The 18,560-nt window shown below is 47.9% G+C and overlaps 1 protein-coding gene and 1 long non-coding RNA gene across 3 annotated transcripts in view; one reads left to right on the top strand and one right to left on the bottom strand.

Moving 5' to 3' along the window:
• slc6a8 (solute carrier family 6 member 8) overlaps positions 1 to 5,021 on the bottom strand; it is a 64,309-nt gene extending 59,288 nt beyond the window's left edge. The window contains exons 1-2 of one of the 2 annotated variants that reach the window (XM_015360807.2): positions 5,005 to 5,021; positions 652 to 713 (exon numbers count right to left, since the gene is read on the bottom strand). The gene's annotated coding sequence lies outside the window, so the exon portion shown is untranslated. Of the gene's footprint in view, positions 1 to 651; positions 714 to 3,323; positions 3,403 to 5,004 lie in introns of those variants that run through there. The other variant, XM_015360678.2, reaches the window with a different exon arrangement.
• Positions 5,022 to 13,280: 8,259 nt separating this feature from the next.
• LOC107078610 (uncharacterized) lies at positions 13,281 to 16,653 on the top strand. Its single transcript, XR_001479566.2, has 3 exons — positions 13,281 to 13,480; positions 13,591 to 13,839; positions 15,333 to 16,653. It is a non-coding gene; the product is annotated as an uncharacterized lncRNA (long non-coding RNA).
• Positions 16,654 to 18,560: the final 1,907 nt, after the last annotated feature.

Genomic DNA, 18,560 nt, shown 5'->3' with positions numbered 1-18,560 from the left:
ACATGCAGCCACAAACATTTTGCCCTTTGGCCTTATTTTCACCCTGCCTGCATGTAAAGATTCAAATGGCTCATCCCTTTAAAGATGAATGCATCACATTCTTGCTATTATCCTGTTACTCAGTTGGTAGGATCTAGAACAAAGGTAAATCATTATGTCTACATAAATCAACACTCTCAAAAAGTGTAGAGTTAGTTAAGTGTTCATTTAATCACTGGCCTCTTCTTCCTAAAATAAGATTTACTCCCTCCAGGTGTTACACGAGTTGAAAGATTTGGAGTTTGATTAAAGAATGGAGGAGTCTTCAACATGTCCCAGGTGATCTCTCAGACAATCCAATCTAGCATTGCGCATTCCACAGCCACTCCCAGCCCATCCTGTCTTGATTGTTCCTTTATTAAACCTGTAAACTAATCACCTGGCTTACATCAAGAGGGAGGGGAGCTTTTCCTCCATCAATTGCTGGGAACAAGCCAGCACTGTTAATCAGGAGCACACAGCCCGTCTGCAGCAGGCCAGAATCTGCCTCCCTGAACCACGTGGCTCAAGTGGCCAGGAACACATCACACTACATATTCGCCCTTCTCATGACGTTGTTCAAGTGTTTTTCTCAGTTAGGAAGACAAATATGAAGGAAGCTTTTGCTGTTACCTTCAAGCTGCTTGTGTCCTTCCTCATTTCAGATGCCCCACTCTTTGCAGCGAAGCAGATATCTGAGGGAAAAAGAATACACGTTTAACCTATTGTCTGAGAGGGTTAAGGGTTTAACAATACACCACAGAGATTCTTCACATCAAAGTTCTCCCAGCGCAGCCTTCATGAACCTAGGGAGGCGCAGCCAGCACGGAATTAAGCTAAACGGATGCAATCTGGGCCAGAGTGAATCATGCTTACTGTAACAATAAAAAATTCCAACGCTTCTTTATCTACCAGACAGGAGCCAAGTTCAGAGGTTCACAGCTTACACACAGAAGCCACATGAGTTTTGATTCAATCGAAGGTCCTTCCTCCAAAAAAAACCCGAAACTAGAAACTCAATCCATGGATGTAGCTCTAGGAATATGATGTGACAACAGGTAGCACATTACCATTGACACGCATATACAGCATCTTACTTGACAGCATGACCGAGTGTGGAGATTGACAAGGCTCTTAACAAAGAGTTCTGAAAAGGGGTTCGTTATGGAAGCCTTTAAGTATGAGGTATATCCCATGACCAATAACTGATTCTAGCTCTATAGCTGCCAAGTACAACAAAAAAGAGAAGTACCAAAGAAAAGAATCGTCATTGGACCAACAGAATAAGTACTGTAGAGATCGCACAAAGCAAGTTAAATGCACTGTGTTTTGCAAAAAGTTGCTCAAAATACCTTTTACGGAATGAAGTTGACACTCTTTCAGAAATATCCAGTATATACACTGGGAGGTATTAAAAACTCCATGAGCGCAATTCATTCCAATACTCATTTGTAGGGTTTTAAATGCATCTCACTTTACAACACATACAGTACAGTATATCTTTATGTACGAAAAACAGTTTGTGAAAACATTTAATACATGGAATGTAAAGTACTGTTAAAGCCTTGGAAATGTCACAGGGAAACTGTGGTGAAAGGAACAATATTGTTCACACTACTTAACTATAATCCATAGATAGTTAATAACTTTGAGTCCCTATCTCTCTATTTTGTAATGCACTACAAACACTAATGAGTCAGGATTAAATCATATCTCAATGTTTCACCGTTTTACTAGGAAAGCTACATATTTGGGGGGTGCTACTGTATATACAGTATATATGTGTGTATTGCCTTATAAATCATTATAAATACGTTTGATCTTCTGAGCACAGCTGTACTTTGAATTACTTTGACAGTCTTTACCCAAAACATACAGAGAGACTGGAGACAATACTTGTGCATCCCCAAACAGCTGTCTGCTCTTTTAGATCATTACAGTATACAGACACTGGTAAATATGTTCTCTCAAATGTGTGATGCTGGGTACATTTATCCTCCTTTCACAAGGAAACAAATTCCTTACAATAGCAAAATATTGCATTAAAAACCTTTACCTTACACAAAAAAGATACATTTGCATTCTAAGAATGCAACATATTGAAAATCCAAGTACTCTGAACAGAGATATGAGGCAGCACAGGCATCCACTCCCACTCTTTCCTAGTAAAAGGAGGATGTGATGAACTGTATTCCTACTCGGTTAAACTAATCAGCCTTTATTTAACCCATTCAGTAGTTAAATAATTTCAGTCAGCTGACAGATTCTCATCTACAGTGACGACCTGGCCAAGTGGCTTAAACAATCGCTGCAACAGATGAGAGAGAGAGAAGAGAGCAATTAGCAAGATGTACTGTAAATAACAGGACAGGACAGGGCAGTGCTCACCAGTGCAAGTGTCAGGTGGAAAAGATTGAATCGCACGACTGAGAGAAAAGACGAGAAGGTGGGCAGTTTCAGCTCACTCGGCAGATTTTTCGAGGCGTGAGCAAAATTTCAATGATTTGTGCCCAAAATCGGCAGATGTTTCAGTCTGATATAAAAGTACTACATCTTCAACTGCAGGGTGAACTGCAATAACATCTTAAGACAGGGAAGCCGGGAAGGTGTTTTTGCAATTAAAGAGTACCTTCAATGTCTGCAATCAGGCAAGATGGTTATCCGTTCACTAATAAAAACATCAGTGAGTCTAAAAATACTCATCACCAGTCTGTGTGACGTGTTTCCGAACGTTTGCACTATACATGTGCGAAGTTCCTAATACACACTCTTCCAGACCATGCTGGTCTCTAGTCACCATTAGCCTTCCTGTCACAGCAGATCCTCTTTCAGCTACGGAAACTATTGAGATGAACTAACTGCCTCGCCACGAGACAACAGAAAGCACAAGACTACTTGAAGACAAAAGCCAGTTGAAAGTCACCCACTCAAAGCCCTTATAAACAAAAGAAGAACTTTACAAAGAATTAGTGCAGACAGAGCGACCAGATTCCATGACTGCAGCTGCAGATAATTTAAAGATGTACTGTGACCATAATTATTTATGTTGCCTGTAATTAAAAAAGACGTCAAAATGTTTTAACCATCAACTAAATCTAAGCCCTTCGGCTCTCTAGTGTACAGTGAGCACCATATTGTTCTCCCTGCCAAATTCAAGGCCACCTGTGTAGGTTGCTCAATACAATTTAATGTCACGTTTTTAACCTGCACACACGTGGTTCCTGAAGACCAGGGCAGGTTTTCATTATAAGATCAATCCACATTCAAATTGAGATCAACAAAAACAAACTGCATTCAGAAGTTACCGTTTAAAAAAATGACTTGCTCCTGGTCAGGTGATCTTTGATTCCAGGTCAATCTGCATGACCGGAGCAATTCCAGTACCTGAAATAGACAGAAATCACAGCCCGGTTGCTGAATTTTCTTTTCTTTCTTTTTCTTTTCACTCATCCTTCCAATTTCTAACTGCTTTATCAAAAACAGGGTCACAGATACAGGGTCATACATGGCCCATCCCTGCAAGCAATGTACAATGTACAAGGCAAGGTACACCCTGCACAGGACTGCAGTCCATCGCAGGGCACACAAACAGACACACACACCTATTTTCCTATTTTCCCACAAGCGAATTAACCCACCAGTATGTCCTTGGACTGTGGGAGGAGACCAGAGCACGCAGAACAAACCCACCTGAACAAGGGTAGGACATACAGTACAGACAGCACCCCAGGAGTCCAACCCAGGGCTCCAGCACTGTAAGCCAGTGCTAACGTGCCAACCCTTTTCTTTAACCAATATGTATTAAATCAGAATAATTTCTACTTTGTACCTGAAGGGAATGGTTTTGCATTTTAATAACATTTATAATCATTTTCCTGTAGGCTGAAATGATTTATTTTGTGAGTTTAGAACACATGGAATTATAACCACAAAGAGCTTTAATAATACACATGATCATAAAGTGTAATGTTATTGCAGGTCATTTGCATTCTTTGCAGCTTCCACATCACTTTCATCTCAAAGTCCTTTGCACAAAGGAGGGGACTCACTTCCTCAAATACCGAAGTGCAGCCCCTCCAGGGTCACACACAGCTACCATTCTGCACCAGCAGCCCCACTGCACAGCACAGAATTAAGAATCATTTTTCTGCAAATCACTGGAACAGGAATGTTAATGACCAGGGCTTTAGGACCTTGGTTTAGTGTTTCATCTGAAGGACAGCAGTTCCTACTGCTCAGTGTCTCCTTTCACATTACTGGGGCATTGGCTGGGAATTCCAGCCCAGAGCTAAGAGCGCCACCTACTGCTCCACTGCAGCCAGTATGCACCAGCAGCCCCGCTGCAGGATCAGGCAAACTAATTTTGTCAGATACTGGATATAGTTCAGGAAGCCTGAAGCAGTGTTAACTACCATATCAGTATCCCTTCATAAAAAATATGTAATAATATAGTAATATAAAACTTCTCAACAAGGAAGTACAAAGATTTTCCTCCGTAACATAAGAAGTGTGCATCTGTTGCGTACTTTTTTTCAACCCGTTACATTTTTAAAACTGTTTAAATAACCCCAGAATGTATTTTGAAATATATATAGTACCTTTTATCAATCTTGTGTCTTTAGTCCCGATAGTTTTAAAAACGACTCCGTTTGACCGGTACTGTGCGCGGCAGCAGCGTGTAGGCCCGGTTGCCAATGACAACGCAGAGCACGCGCTCCTTTGTGGAAACATAAATTTGTGGAGAGAAATATGATGCACTAATGTTATTTTTGCTGGTTAATCGTTAAAGTGGTATTGTATCGTCGATCGTAAAAAAGCAGTTTGAAATTCACAAGGCAGGGGGCGGATTTCTACGCCTAAGAGTGGAGCGCACAGTGCTGCCTGCGTGCCCCCTCTTTACAAGCAAGGCCGTGGAGGTGAGTCTCCAGGGTGAATCTCCCTCGATAGCTGCTTCGAGACAGAAGGGAATATCTCCAAATTCAGTACCTTTGACGGGCTGAAAGAGTCAGAAAAATCTCCGAATCGCAAAATCCGCGGGAGGAACGCGAGTGGCTCGTAGTGACGTCGGCGGCGCTCGCGCCACCGCCCCCTGCTGGTTGGCTGCCCGAACGACGGCCGTGTCTCGAGCTGCCCCGCGGGGGGGGAGTGACGTCACTGTTCTGCGCCGCTTGGGGGGCCTCCGTTCTAATAAACGTGGAGCTCTTTTTGACATCGAAAGCAAACTAGCTACGGCGAAGATCCGTAAAATGCCGTTTAACGTATAAGCGTCACACTTCAAAAAAAAAAATGACCGAGACTTTAACTGTTAACTTGTGCGAGACAGAGTCCTGGTGCTGGATACTTCTAAGGTGAAGCTAAAAACTGGTTTTTGCTTTTCCACGCATTCAGGACTGCAGATCCAGATTTCTGCGTGTCATTGAATCTGTACTGGACCAATAAAAACTAGCTACGGCGTCGCATCTTTAACTCGTTTTCTCGTGTGAAATCAGTCCTGCCGGGGGGTATTTCAGACAGCCTGGTTGCAGACGTATTTGTGTGGTGTTTATTTAAAGCATTTAAAGCATTTCATAAACACCACCCAGCTGGAAAGTAGCGCCCTACTGTCCATCTGAACTCGGAGTCTCCGACTCTTCTCCCGATCGCCTTCAAAGTGAAACGCCAGGCACCCGGTGACCAGTCGGCTGGTACTGCGCAATTTAAGGCTCCACGGCCGAAACGTTGTGTTTCTTTTCTTCTCTATTCAGCCTGGAATAAACCTTCACTTAACTCGTCCGACAAGCGCAGCTGGCTCGGCTCGGGTCGGCCCAGCCCAGCTGTTCACACCGCGCCAGTAGCGCTACACGGGCTAAGAAGAGAGCAGGGGAGGACAGTTTCATTCCTTCCTGCAGGTTTCGGTACAGACTTGAAAAGGTCTGTCTCTCCTGTGTGGTGTTTGTGGTATACCGTGTGATAACCTCTCATGGACGTTTCTTTCATCCATTGCGTTTGCTGGCTTCCCCTCGACTTGCTAAGACAATTGCGGAAAACACACAGGTCCGCATTTTCATCGGGCAATTACAGTATAAAACACGTGAGCCAGATGCAGACGACAGCAACCAAAAATGTGACGTTTCAGCACAAGCAGCCTTTGTCTCTGACTTACACAGTGGAGCAGAAACAGTGCAAAACAGAGTTGAGGAAAATACTGCAGTTTCTTATCTGAGGATTTTTGGGGGATCTTAATAAGATTACTGGCCCTGTCTCTGACTCATCCCTCTCTATCCCCCCTCCCTCTTTATCTCTCTCTGTCTCTTTTTCATTTCTTTCAAATTCTAATTGGATTCTGATTCTGACAGCTGTGGGAATTCTTGGATTTGATTTGTTATTTTAGGAAACAGTATCTAATCCTAGAGCCTTTCTTGCTGTGCAGCAGAAAGTGCATCTCTATCTCTGCTTCTCCCTGCTGACAGTGGGATCACAGCCTGTCCTCTATGGGCAGCCAGATCAGCCTGTGTCCAGTTTCCATGGCCAGGCTATGGTTAAGCCTGTTTTCTCTGGGCAGTCTGTGGCCAGGCTGTAGTCACTGAGCCTGTACTCACTGGGCAGCCAGGTCTGCCTGTGTCGCCCTGTTTGTATGGCCAAGCTCTGGTCATTGAGCCTGTTCTCTATGGGCAGCCAGGCATGCCCACCTGTGTCCAGTTTCCGTGTCCAGGCTGTGGTCACCGAGGCTGTCCTCTCTGAGCAGTCACGTCTATCTTTGATGCCTATTTCTTGACTTTCACTCTCTGTCTCTCTCCTCTCTTCCATTCTGTTTCCTCTTTTTTTCACACTTCCTCTCTCTGTGTCTCCTCCCAGCCTGCCCACTTCCTTCCAGCCCACCAGGCTGTCCGAACTGCCCTGTCCACTCTAAATCACACAGCAGACCAGCCAGCTTCTGTCATCGTCACGACGGCTGATAGTCTTTCTGCTTTAAATTCTCTTCTTTCTCATTCTAAGTACTTAAAGATTAAAAAGAAAAGAGGAACTAAAAGCTGAGATGTAAATAATTGCTTTTTGTGCCTTTGATGTGGTTTTCCCTAAATGAATGGCAGAAATGCCAGAAATAAATACACTCAGCTTAAGTCAATCGGTTGATACAATTTTCTGCCTAGAATGTATTTAACTCAGTTGTGTTTATCTAGTTTAATTGGATCTAATTCACAATGGAGTGCTGATGAAATTATCGTCTTTGCTGTTTGCTGTTTGGTGCTGTAGCTCTGTGAAAATGCTGCCCCTCCCATCATTTTTTATGGTTTGCTGAGCAGTGCAAGAACATTGCTGCTTCCTGACTGTATAATGACCCCCCATTGAATTCATTTGCAGAGAGGGAACTGGAGTTAACAGAGATTTTCAAATTGAAACCCTTGGTTTTGTAAGCCTTGGCTTACTGGACTGTTTCACCGCACACTGAGTGAGTAGACTAGTCCCACAGAGATACCGTTTTCAATTTACTAGGGCAGTAAAGTGCTCGAGCAGAAGATTTTTGTTCGCGGTTTTCCTTTTGTATTCCATTAATTTCTTGACAAGACAGGAACTGTAGTCATATTGAACAAGACGCCTGCTGGTGGTATGTGACTGCGTGTGCATTTGTGTCTGCATGCACATGTGCGTGTGTGTTTGTGTGTGTGCGCGTGTGTGCGTAGGAGGGTTAGCTCTACATCGGACTTGCTCTGTCAGGTCTAGTTTACAACATTAGCAAAGAGAATCGATTTTCCTATAAATGGCAACCTGTTCTTTTAAAAGAGCCCTGTTACAGTTTTAAGAGAAACCAAGGCTCCATCCGCCAGCTTTCAGCTTTCTGCTTCATCATGTCACAGATTTCCAAATCAGCTCCAGGAGTTTGGAATGAGGTTGAAGCCTAAGACCTTCCCTGCGCCTGTCACATCCTTTCATGCAGTACACTTCCCTCCTGTCTGCTCCTGCATTTTTTTTTGCATCGAAGCCTTATCTGATGCGCCGAGCAGAGAGCGAGCTCTGGTCTGGGCTTGCAGTGCCCGAGAGAGCTTCTATTAATAAACTGCTTTACAGCTGCTGAGAGGTTTTTTACAGATGCCCTTTGTGTCACCTTTTGCTTGTCTTGTCATTCAGATTCTTGGTTCTTTTATTTATATTCTGCGCAGCACATTTCTGCAGCAATCACCGTGCCGAAGTGCTGGAATAAAGATGGGCCGTGTTGGGGAAGCAGCTGGCCCCAGCTTGGGGACGGGCAGGGTGGGGGGAGAGCCGGGCAGGAGAAGTGTGTCTTCAGTGGAAGTGGGAGGCAAGATGGGGCGTGGACACATCTGAAATAGTCCCGTCTCCTGTGTGGCTCTCTTGCACCACAGAGTCCAGTCCCTCAGTTCCTACAGGACTCTTCAGTCAGTATCACTTTAACCTCGACACCAACAACGGGTCCAGCTGGGTTCTGATGGGTGCAGAACAGAGCCTGAGGACCCCTTGGCTCTTCAGAACCCAGGCAGCTGGCTCTTGGGTCCTGGAGCCCCACTAGACTCAGCAGCCTGATGTTCTTGTACTTGCTCTTCTTGGTGTAGCTCTTGTTCTTGTGCTCTTGTTTTTCTTGTTCTCGCTATTCTCCCCTTCGGTCTTCTTGTTCTTGTCTTTGCTGTTCTGGCCCTTGGTCTCTTTCCTTCTGTTCGTCTTGTTCTTCCCAGTGTACTTGTTCTTCTTGCTCTTGTTTGTTTTTTTTTTACTGTAAGCGGCCATGTTGTCACAAACTTGCATTCGCGTTCCTACGAACTGTGACTTGACGCGGCCCTTCCTGCTCACTAGTCACTGTATGAGTGAATAAGCACAGTTTGTGCAGCAGACATTTCACCACAGAAATGTTCCAATGTGATCTGCATGCAGAGTTAACAAGTAAGTAGCATTTCTGGGAAAAACTGTCTCAAAGTCAAGATTTCTATTGGATTAAAAGAGAAGTATTCACAAGCCTGTTTATACTGAGAGGGCCACAACACACACGTTTTGTTGCCTTGTTCTGAATTGCAGGCGCTGCACATACCCTGAAATATAGTCTATTTTATTATGTTGAATTGGAGGTTTTACAGGTTACTGTGTGCATTTTACTTTCATTGCGGTTTGAAATGCGCTCATCAGTGCTGGTTCTTTCCAACCCTGACATTTGAAAATAGCCTTGCAGCTCCCCTTTAAAACCCACACGAAAGAATCATTTCACACAGGCGCCTGAGAATTCTAGACGTTGCACAACGTGTTATGTAGCGAAGGCCCGTGTTAACAGCATCAGCCACTGCTGTTAGTCCTGGATGCAAACTGTTGAGGATCGAGATGTGAATCTGTAATAGATTTGAGATAATGCAGTATCATATGTTTGGAAATCTTCATTATGACTGAGGTAAAAGCAACTGGTCGATAATCAGTAAGACGAGCTGTTTCGTCCTTCTTTGATACAGGGGCACTAAAGGAGAATTTAAAGCAGGCAGGGACCTCACACTGACGAGGAGGGTCTGATTAGACATTTCGGTGAGCACCAGGGCTCGGGCACCCGGACCGGGTCGGGCCCAGCAGCTGTTCTGCAGCTCTGCCTCGCAGGTCTTTGATAATTCGGGGAGGCTGCCGAGGGAGAGCGGAGTGTGTGCTGGTGTGGGCTGGAGGCAAGGAGAAGCAGCGAGAGCAATGAGGCAGTAGAGTCTGAGGAGGTCATCAGCATGCGTGAGCTATCATCATCATTAAAGAGCCTCTGTTATTCCAGCCTACAGTACAATCAAAGTCATTGATTCTGTCTGGCAGAGGCAAGTCAGCTATAAGACAGGGAGGGTCCTTTTTCTAATCTGTGACAATCTGACCGCTCCTGCAAAGTGGCGTGGGGTTGTCATTTGCCAGCTGCCATTCTGATGCCGTCCTGTGTTGGACTTTTGCATGTCTTCTTTGACGCCGGCAGTGCGTCTGCAGGCAGCTGCCACATTCCTGGTCTCTGTGGAGAACGATGGCCATCCTCTCAGTGTGAAAAAGGCTTTATTATTGGCGCGTTTCTGCGGAGCATGCGGAGCTGGAGGAATCGGCGAGGAGCCCTGCCTCTCGTGTCCCTGGGCGGGGCGGAGGAGCTGCTACGACTCCCTGCACACGTTCGCGCTCTCTAACTTTAGTCCAGAAAGGCCCCGTGACTTTACAGCAGCTGCCTGGGAAGATTTACAAGCACAAGGCAGCTTGAAAATAGACACTCCAGGCCAGCCCTCTCAAGCCCCGGCTCTCCTGTGCCAGGCGCCTTGAGCACAAATCACTCCAGCATTCCTGGGACCTGTGATGGACACCCGTACTCCCCAATCCTGGGTCTGGGGGTGCCCTCCAGCACCTCCAGCTGCTTAACATTGTTCTAAGCTCTTGAAATGATTGGGGTTTACCTAAAAAGGTTTCTGAATATTTTGCAATCTACAGCTTAATGGATTGAACCCATCACTGCAAAGTTTACAGTTTTAGGAATAACGGGGAAGCCCGGTGTTCAGAAAACAGTCAAGTCACCGTTCAACCAGTTTGTGCTGCAGTGAAGCAGCCAGCAGCCCAGCAGGAGTGAAACCCAGCAGCCCTATAGGAACAGTGTGTTTAAGAACGTCAAGAAGCTGAGCTCTGTCAGTGTGGAGTTCGGCCTGTCTTCCACAGCTGTTTCGAGCCTCTGAGGCCCATGTCCTTCATCGTGTCCAAGTGCACAGCGCTAGCCCAGGGACTTCAGGCACACGACAGACTGCTCTCTTGCATCTCCAGCACATGGGAAAGACCTGGGGAAAGCTGTCACACTGGTCCAATGAATGATCCCCAGGCCTGCCACAGACACACCCCACTGTCCCCACTGAGCCCCAGGCCTGCCACAGACACACCCCACTGTCCCCACTGAGCCCCAGGCCTGCCACAGACACACCCCACTGTCCCCACTGAGCCCCAGGCCTGCCACAGACAGACCCCACTGTCCCCACTGAGCCCCAGGCCTGCCACAGACACACCCCACTGTCCCCACTGAACCCCAGGCCTGCCACAGACACACCCCACTGTCCCCACTGAGCCCCAGACCTGCCACAGACAGACCCCACTGTCCCCACTGAGCCCCAGGCCTGCCACAGACACACCCCACTGTCCCCACTGAGCCCCAGACCTGCCACAGACACACCCCACTGTCCCCCGCAGTCCCTCAGCCTGCTCCCTAACTGGAACCAGTCCTGTGTCAGTGGCTCTGCAGTGGCAGCTGGCCTCTTGTCCTCTGCACTCAGCCTGTACAGAAGGAACAGGGTTGGAGCACTGAAAGCCCTGCCAGGCACTGCGTGTGCCACACTTGTGTTCCAAGCTCCCCAGGTCACCAGGTGAAGGAGATGCCCCTCCACAGAGGATCTGTCCGATGAGCCGGTTCTCTGGCAGGAGCCGCCTGGTCTGCCTCTGCTTCTTACGATCCTGGATGGACCTCAGGTTTGTCACACATACCGATGATATTGGTTTCCTGCATGTGATACTTCATGCCCCGATCAGCCCGCCAGGTTTGCTGGAATAAAAATACCTGGACTGACTCCCCTCCAATCACGGCCACTGGCCCAGGTCACGAGTTCCTCCCGGGATACAGGTTTTCCAGGATGTCTTATTTTTGAACGGCGTGTGAGGAACGTGAGACCTTTTCAGATGAGGCACTTGGGCTAAATTAAGACAAGCACAAGTCGGACCTCTTGCTTCTGGACATTCCCTGCAAACCCTCCCAGCACAGGACATCCTGGCACCTTCTCTGTTTTGGGTTCTTACCTGTTTTTTTTGTTTGTCTGCTGTATGTCCTTGCTGTGCTGCTACACAGTTCAGCAGTGGAAATGTGTCCTTCAGGCCCTCGTCACCAGAGTCAGGATGTAGGAAAGGGTATAAGATGGTACCAGAGAAGAGACAAAATGATTACCACTGTCTCTACTGGAGAGCCAAGCCTCCCAGAGTCTCCTCCTCCACTATGTGACCCAGTGATGCTTTCTGTGCTTTAAAGTGCTATGTATAAAAGCATATTTTCTAATACTAGTGCTGACTTGACTTTTAACAGGCTCCAGTTATCCTGAGATCGACCTTACGAGCTCCCTCCAGAATGCTGAAGAGACTGAAGAGACTGAGTTTTTTCCCATCCTCATGACCCACCTCCTTGAGTCCTGCTGCTCCTCTCCGGATTGATTCTTGAGCTCTTTGATAAAGTGATGACTGAGCTGGATACGGAAGACCTCATCAGAACCTCTCCTCATTTACAGTATACTCTACCGTCTGTACTGTGCAGCTTCATGCTCTGGTTGACTTCATTGTGTAATTGCATATAGTGAATGAATCCTGGCATGGATGAATTTATGACCTCGGTTCTTTTCCCACTGTCTGGTTCCTAGTGCTCTGGGCCCTATGCTGAAATGTTGTCCTTCATTTTTCTTACCTATATGCAAATCTTCATATTTCCTGGGGTAGGTTTGTAGGTACCTTTGAATCTCTGTCACCACTTAAGCCAAGGAAAATTAAGAATTATTATAATTTCCTTATTAAGAGTTTTTAAAAAGAGCTTTCTATGTAGTTTTGTATGGTGACACCAATAGCAAATGTCCACTCTTTTGGATGGGCGATAAAGTTACATGTACATTCGAGCAGGGATCTGTTTCAGAGTAGCTGCAAAGGGATGGGGAAGTGTTCTTTCCCTGCCGAGAGGTAAAGAAAAGATTCACACAGCTTCGGCTGAGGAGCTGTCTTCAGGAATGAACCTTTTTCTGTGTCTTAAGGGGACCAGATAACACTGACACTGTTATGTGTGAGCTGGTCAGACGTTCTGGAGGAAAACAAACGGGAGGAAGGATTCTTTGATGGGTGTATGATACAGCGCTTATAGCTACAGTCTATATACCACCTACCAGGGGGATCTACTGTAGTCCTGGTGCTGCATAGTGCTCATTGTAGTAGCCCGCAGGAGGGTCTGTTTAAAGCAGCAGCATCAGAAGAGCTGAGAGAAGCTGTTTGAATTGGTCCAGCAAAACCAGTAACCAGCTGGTTTAGCTCATGAAGAGCTGAGTTGGAATGAAAACCTGCAACCGGCCCCCCAGGATCGGGACTGGACTGTTCTGCTGTACTCACTACTGTGTATACCCTTGTTTTCCTCCTGCCTACATGAGCTATACATAGGCGGCACAGGCAACAGATCTGTTTCACTACTGGCATGGAACTGTTCACAGCACACGAGGCGATCTGTTTTCAGAATACCTTCAGCACTATTTATTTACTTTGCCAGAGTATCAGTGCAGTGACAGCTTGCATGATGGCCCTGGGTGCCTCACACGCAGGCTTCCAGCGCGGCAGTGCCAGGGAGGAGAGGGGGTGAACCCCACAAGTGGGCAGCGCGTCCCTCTGTCTGCGCGGCGATGGCCTGGCACGCGTGCAGAGGTCGGGCCCTCCAGTCCAGCGCGCTCGCGAGAGGGTGGCAAAGACAAGCGCTCTCGCCTCTCTGCAGGTCAGGACCAGCTCACAGCAGGCTCGCCCGAAACTGAATTGCTCACGTCACCGTCACCGGAGCAGTAGTTTCCTTATCCCTGCATTTTCTTACCACTTTTTCCAATTCAGGCACAAGACGCCTGTCCGTCACAGGGCACACAGACACACCAGAAGCCCATCAACCCACCATCGTGTCCTTGGATCGCGGGAGGAAACTGGAGCACCCAGAGGAAACCCACACAACCATGGGGAGAACATGCAAACTCCACACAGACAAAAACTCAGGTCCTGAATTGAACCCAGGGCCTCAGCGGTGCTCACCGCTGTGTCACCGTACAGATCCAGCTATCAGGATGTACTACTTCGTAAAACCGCCAGGTAGCGCAGTGAAAGCTTAACGTGGCGTGTGGAGCATCTGGGCCGTGGCTGGAAAACGCCTTGGTTTCGAATCCCGCTCAATGCTAAGGGTCAATCTTTTTGCTTTTATAGAATTGTACTCTGTTTAGACTTGTATTAATTTTCAGCTGTGCATTACAGCATGTTAAATATTAAACGAATTAAAAATTAGGTATAGTTTATGAAAGAAACATAAGGCAACCAGCAATCAAACGTCCTGTTTTTTAAAACACTCGTTTTTCCGTACTGTAGTTTTAAAACTGGAACCAAGACGTGCCACACGCATACAGCGTGATGCACAGCACGGGCTGTGGGAAATACTCTGTAATGTAGGGCGCTGTGACCGGGGTTCACTTTGATACAGTACACATAAATGTCTTTCCCACAACCTGTACTGCAGCGGTTTTAAAACCATACGGCATCACGCTGTGTGATCGATTGCTGATTGCCTTATGTTAAAGCGCGACAAACAACGACAAGACGGGGGCATGCTACTGAAAATTCAATTCCTATCACCCAAGCAAAAGTGTCTGTTCCAGAGGTTCCCAACCTGTTCCAGCTGGCGGCCCACAAAAACCCCCGCCGCCCATAGAAGGACCATGGCGTCCTCACCGTTTGAAACGGCCTAGCGCTATAGCTCAGCAGTAGCCTCACCGACACCGCTTATCAGAGAAAATACGCACATACAAGCTGCAAACACGGCTTTACAAAGACTTTTTATTGGTTACAGAAGCACCTCACAAAAAAAAATGCACCACGAGCGCCACCTGTCGATCACTTTGGCCGGCGAATCACGTGCCGCGGCCGCCTGGAGCTCCAATCCCGCGCATCTTGAATGGCTACATCTGCACCACCCTCGTTTCCTTATGCTGTTAGTATTTATTTAAAAAATGCATAGACCGCAATTGCATTACCTTGAAGTGTGCCGCATTTTAACAGCTGCGTGTGATTCTTTAACAACAACACCCTGTCTGGTTAAGCAAATTATTATTTCAGTGGAGGCTTCTGTGTAAAGAACTGGGCGCTCAGCTGCAACAGGGAGCAGGAGACAGCGGGGCTTTCAGCAGCGGCGCCGCGGAGAGCCTGCGTGGGTGTTCTTGGAAGAAACAGCAGCTTCTGCTCTTCACTTTTCAATTTGCTGCCCCCTAGCGGCAGACCGTCATTTTGCAGCGAGCGTATTTCTAGCACGGGATGAATACAGTAGGTTTATTCCCTGCTGAAGAGAAGAGAGAAAACACAACGTTTCGGCTGCGAAGCCTTCTTCAGGTGTGAGCTTGAAGAAGAACCCTCACACCTGAAGAAGGCTTCATAGCCGAAACGTTGTGTTTTCTCTCTTCTCTTCAGCCTGGAATAAACCTGTTACTTGTTCCTTTGCAGACTACGCATGCTGACGCAGCTCCCCACCTGAAATATGTCTAGCTCGCTGTTAAGGCTGTATGCTCAGTCTGTTAATGCGTTGCAATGTTTCCTTACAGTGAGCCGGTTGCACATGATCACAAAACCGCGATTCCTGAGGGGTTCCATCATCATTCAGCTGCTGTTTCCTGGTGAGGGTCAGCACATCCCTGAACCCATCCCAGGAGCACAGAGCACAGGGCAGGACTGCCCCCTGGATGGGATAATTAATTACAGAGTGTGGATGCTCTGCAGATTAGAATGACACAAAGGATTTAAAGAGTCCCCCCAGAATTTAAAGACACTAAGTAACCCAGCCTGCATATCTTTGGGAGGTGGCAGGAAACCGGAGCACCCAGAGAACATCCATGTAGACCCTGAGACAACATGCAAACTCCACACAGAGTGTTCCTCGGGCTAGAATTAAACAGGTGCTCATAAAATTACGAGGTAGAGATGCTTGGGGGAATCCCAGCCACAGCTGGCCAGTGTCGTGATCCGGGAGAACACCTGCAGGATCTGGACCAGAGAAAGACATCTGCGTCTCATCCAGGTCTTAATCCCTCAGAGGGAGAGCTTCAGAGGTGCTGACAGGTGCAGCTCTCAGCTCTCAGCTCTCTCCAGGCTCATAGCACCTGACTGGCTACCAGGGGCTGCATGTGATCAATCAACCTGAGAATACCCTGGTCAAATCTAACCCTGTCCTCATCATCGCCATCCAATGGCAGTCTAACCTGCTCTCTGAATGTGCAGTCATATAGATTGAACTACTAAGGACCCCTAGTACTGTGATTGCCTTTATGCCAAGCTAATAATGAAATCTCCTTAGTCTTGAACAGAGAAAACTGCCAGGGGGGCTGATTCAAAGTTGCATCTTAAAATTCCATCCAGCAGACTTCTCCAGAATGAAAAAGGAACCAAGTCCAATCACTGTGGAGGTGCATTTAAATCTGAGAACGGGGGGGGGGGAGCTTTACACAAAGGGTTGTGGGGGTATGAAACAAGCTACCCAGCCATGTAGTTGTCGCCGATGATCTGGTTACTTTGAAGAGGTCCTCGGATCCATTAGCTCTTGAGAAACAGAGCGAGCTGTTACCCTGAGCAGGGAGCGTTCGGGGTTTACTTGACCTGCCACCAAGAGCAATCCAGCACAGGGCTTCCAGGCGTTGGCGTTCTGTGAGTGAGGTGTGACGGCAGCCCATTTGGAAGCACATGGCCTTTTCCAGTAGGAGGCGTTGTGTGTGGTCAGCAAGTGTTGGCACCCCATCACTGTATAAACTCCTGCAGGGCTTCTCTCGCTGTGAATATTCCACTTCTGTAAGTCGCTTGCTGTATACCTTATTAGTCAGAGTGATTGAAGGCGCTGCCTAAACTAGCTAAATAAAAGTGAATGATAACACACTCCTCTGTCCTTTCTTATTCCCAGCTGGGTGCCAGGAGATTAGCCGTCCTTTATGACTGTAATAATGCCTGGAGGTCTGCCACTGTCTGGCACAGGCTTCAGCAGTTACTGTGGCTGTTTTTTTTCCCTAGATGACAAATCTCAGTACGATCCACCTGCTGCTTCAGTAATGTGCTAAAGACGGAGCAACTAGTCATTAAAATTGGTAATTATACTTCTGATTCCTGCACCCTTCTGTAACAAGAGTTCCAGCCTGCAGCAGTAATGATGGGGCTGTTTGTCCAGCTGTAAAATGGCCAGGGGCAGCGATGTGTTAGTTCATCCTTCCTAGCGGTGCACAGAATATGCGCCTGCAGTGTCCCTCTGCTGGGACTAGCACCCGTGAAGACACCTGATCTCAGACCAGCGCTGGACTGAGCCCTGCAGGTCTAATCCGATTATTGACACCTCAGCAATCAAGGCAATTGCAAGAACCACTTTGATCAAAACGTCGAACTGACAATTCAGAGTTCAGGAGGGATGACACTAGCCACATCCAACTGGCCTCAGCTGTCCTTCAGCTCTCCTAAATCATAATCATTCCTGACATCTTTTCTTATCTATAAGCAATAAATACACTACGTTAGTGCCCCTTTCTCCTTTGCATGTGTCTCCTGCATCCCTCCTGCTCCCCCTCTCACCCCGTCTCTCCTCCCTCCGCAGGGGGCTCCAGCCCCCTCGTCCTGCAGCCCCAGCCAAGCAGATTGAGCCAGTTGTACTGTGGCTGAGCGCTGGACAAACAAGTTTCCCTACACTTCACCCCTGGTTGTTGGTATTCCTTGTGAGACTGCTCTTACCCCCAGCACCTCCTCGATAGCGACCAGCTGTTCTCATCCCGAGGAACTGGGACTCTGTCTGTCCTCAAAGTGACACAGCTGTCAGGGTTGTGGGTTCAAATCCCAGGTGAGACACTGGTGTCGTGCCCTTGAGCGAGGTACTAGTCCTGAATTGTTGCAGTGAAATGCCCAACTGTATAAATGGGTGCAAATGTAAGTCTCTTTGGATACAATTGTGGGACAAATACATTTGCAGTAGGGGCTGGTCCCACCTGGTGGCCAGTCTGCAGCAGACACTGTCAGGGGGAGGAAGGGACTGAACTGCAGGAAACCTGCATCACGCCGGGCAACGATCTGTGTCCTCTAGGCTGAGCGCTGAAGGACGTCTTCGGGTGGACAGTTTGCAGAATCACTGCAAAGGCTCTTCTCAGTGTCAGTCCAAGCACTGTACGCCAGGCTGAGCCTGGTACCGCCTGCAAAGCAGAGCTGGCGTCTCCCCCAGGTCCACAGTGGTGTGCCCGAACCCTGGGATACTGGCCCACACGCGGGGCTCGCGCTCATTAACAGGCTGGAGCTGGGGGCCGCTGCAGACCCTCGTCCCCGCTGGTCTCCTTCCCTGCTGCAGCTGCTCTTCCACACAGGGCTGAGGGGCCGAGCCGCGGGGCCCCCGGCAGGCTGCAGGCTGACGCGGGGGGGATTAGTCTTTGTTTGACTTCCCTGGTGCCAGGAGTGGAAACAGGAAAGAGGGGAGGCTCTCTCGGGTGAGCTGGCCCCTCGCCTTACAAGGAGAGCGCGGGCAGCGCTGACACTGTGCAGGAGGGGGCAGGTCTGTAAACAGCGCGCTGGCGGAGCCGGGGGAGTGTCGCGCGCGTACAGGCGCTGCACTGCGCTGCCCGCAGCCTCCTTCCATTCACTCAGTCGAATTGCTCGTTTAACTGGGGAGGCTCTGCAGCCCAGGGCTGGACTAGGCTTCCTGGAGGCTGTGGGCACTTCTGTTCCACAGCCCTGCACTGGAGGCACTGTTGTGGCTGAATCAGGTTCTACATAGAGAAGATCAAAATGACCTTGAATATTTTTTTCAGGCAGCCTAC

This window comes from Lepisosteus oculatus, chromosome 2, assembly GCF_040954835.1.
Source record: "Lepisosteus oculatus isolate fLepOcu1 chromosome 2, fLepOcu1.hap2, whole genome shotgun sequence".
NCBI classification, from domain to species: domain Eukaryota; kingdom Metazoa; phylum Chordata; class Actinopteri; order Semionotiformes; family Lepisosteidae; genus Lepisosteus; species Lepisosteus oculatus.
This window is presented reverse-complemented; position numbering and strand designations above follow the sequence as displayed.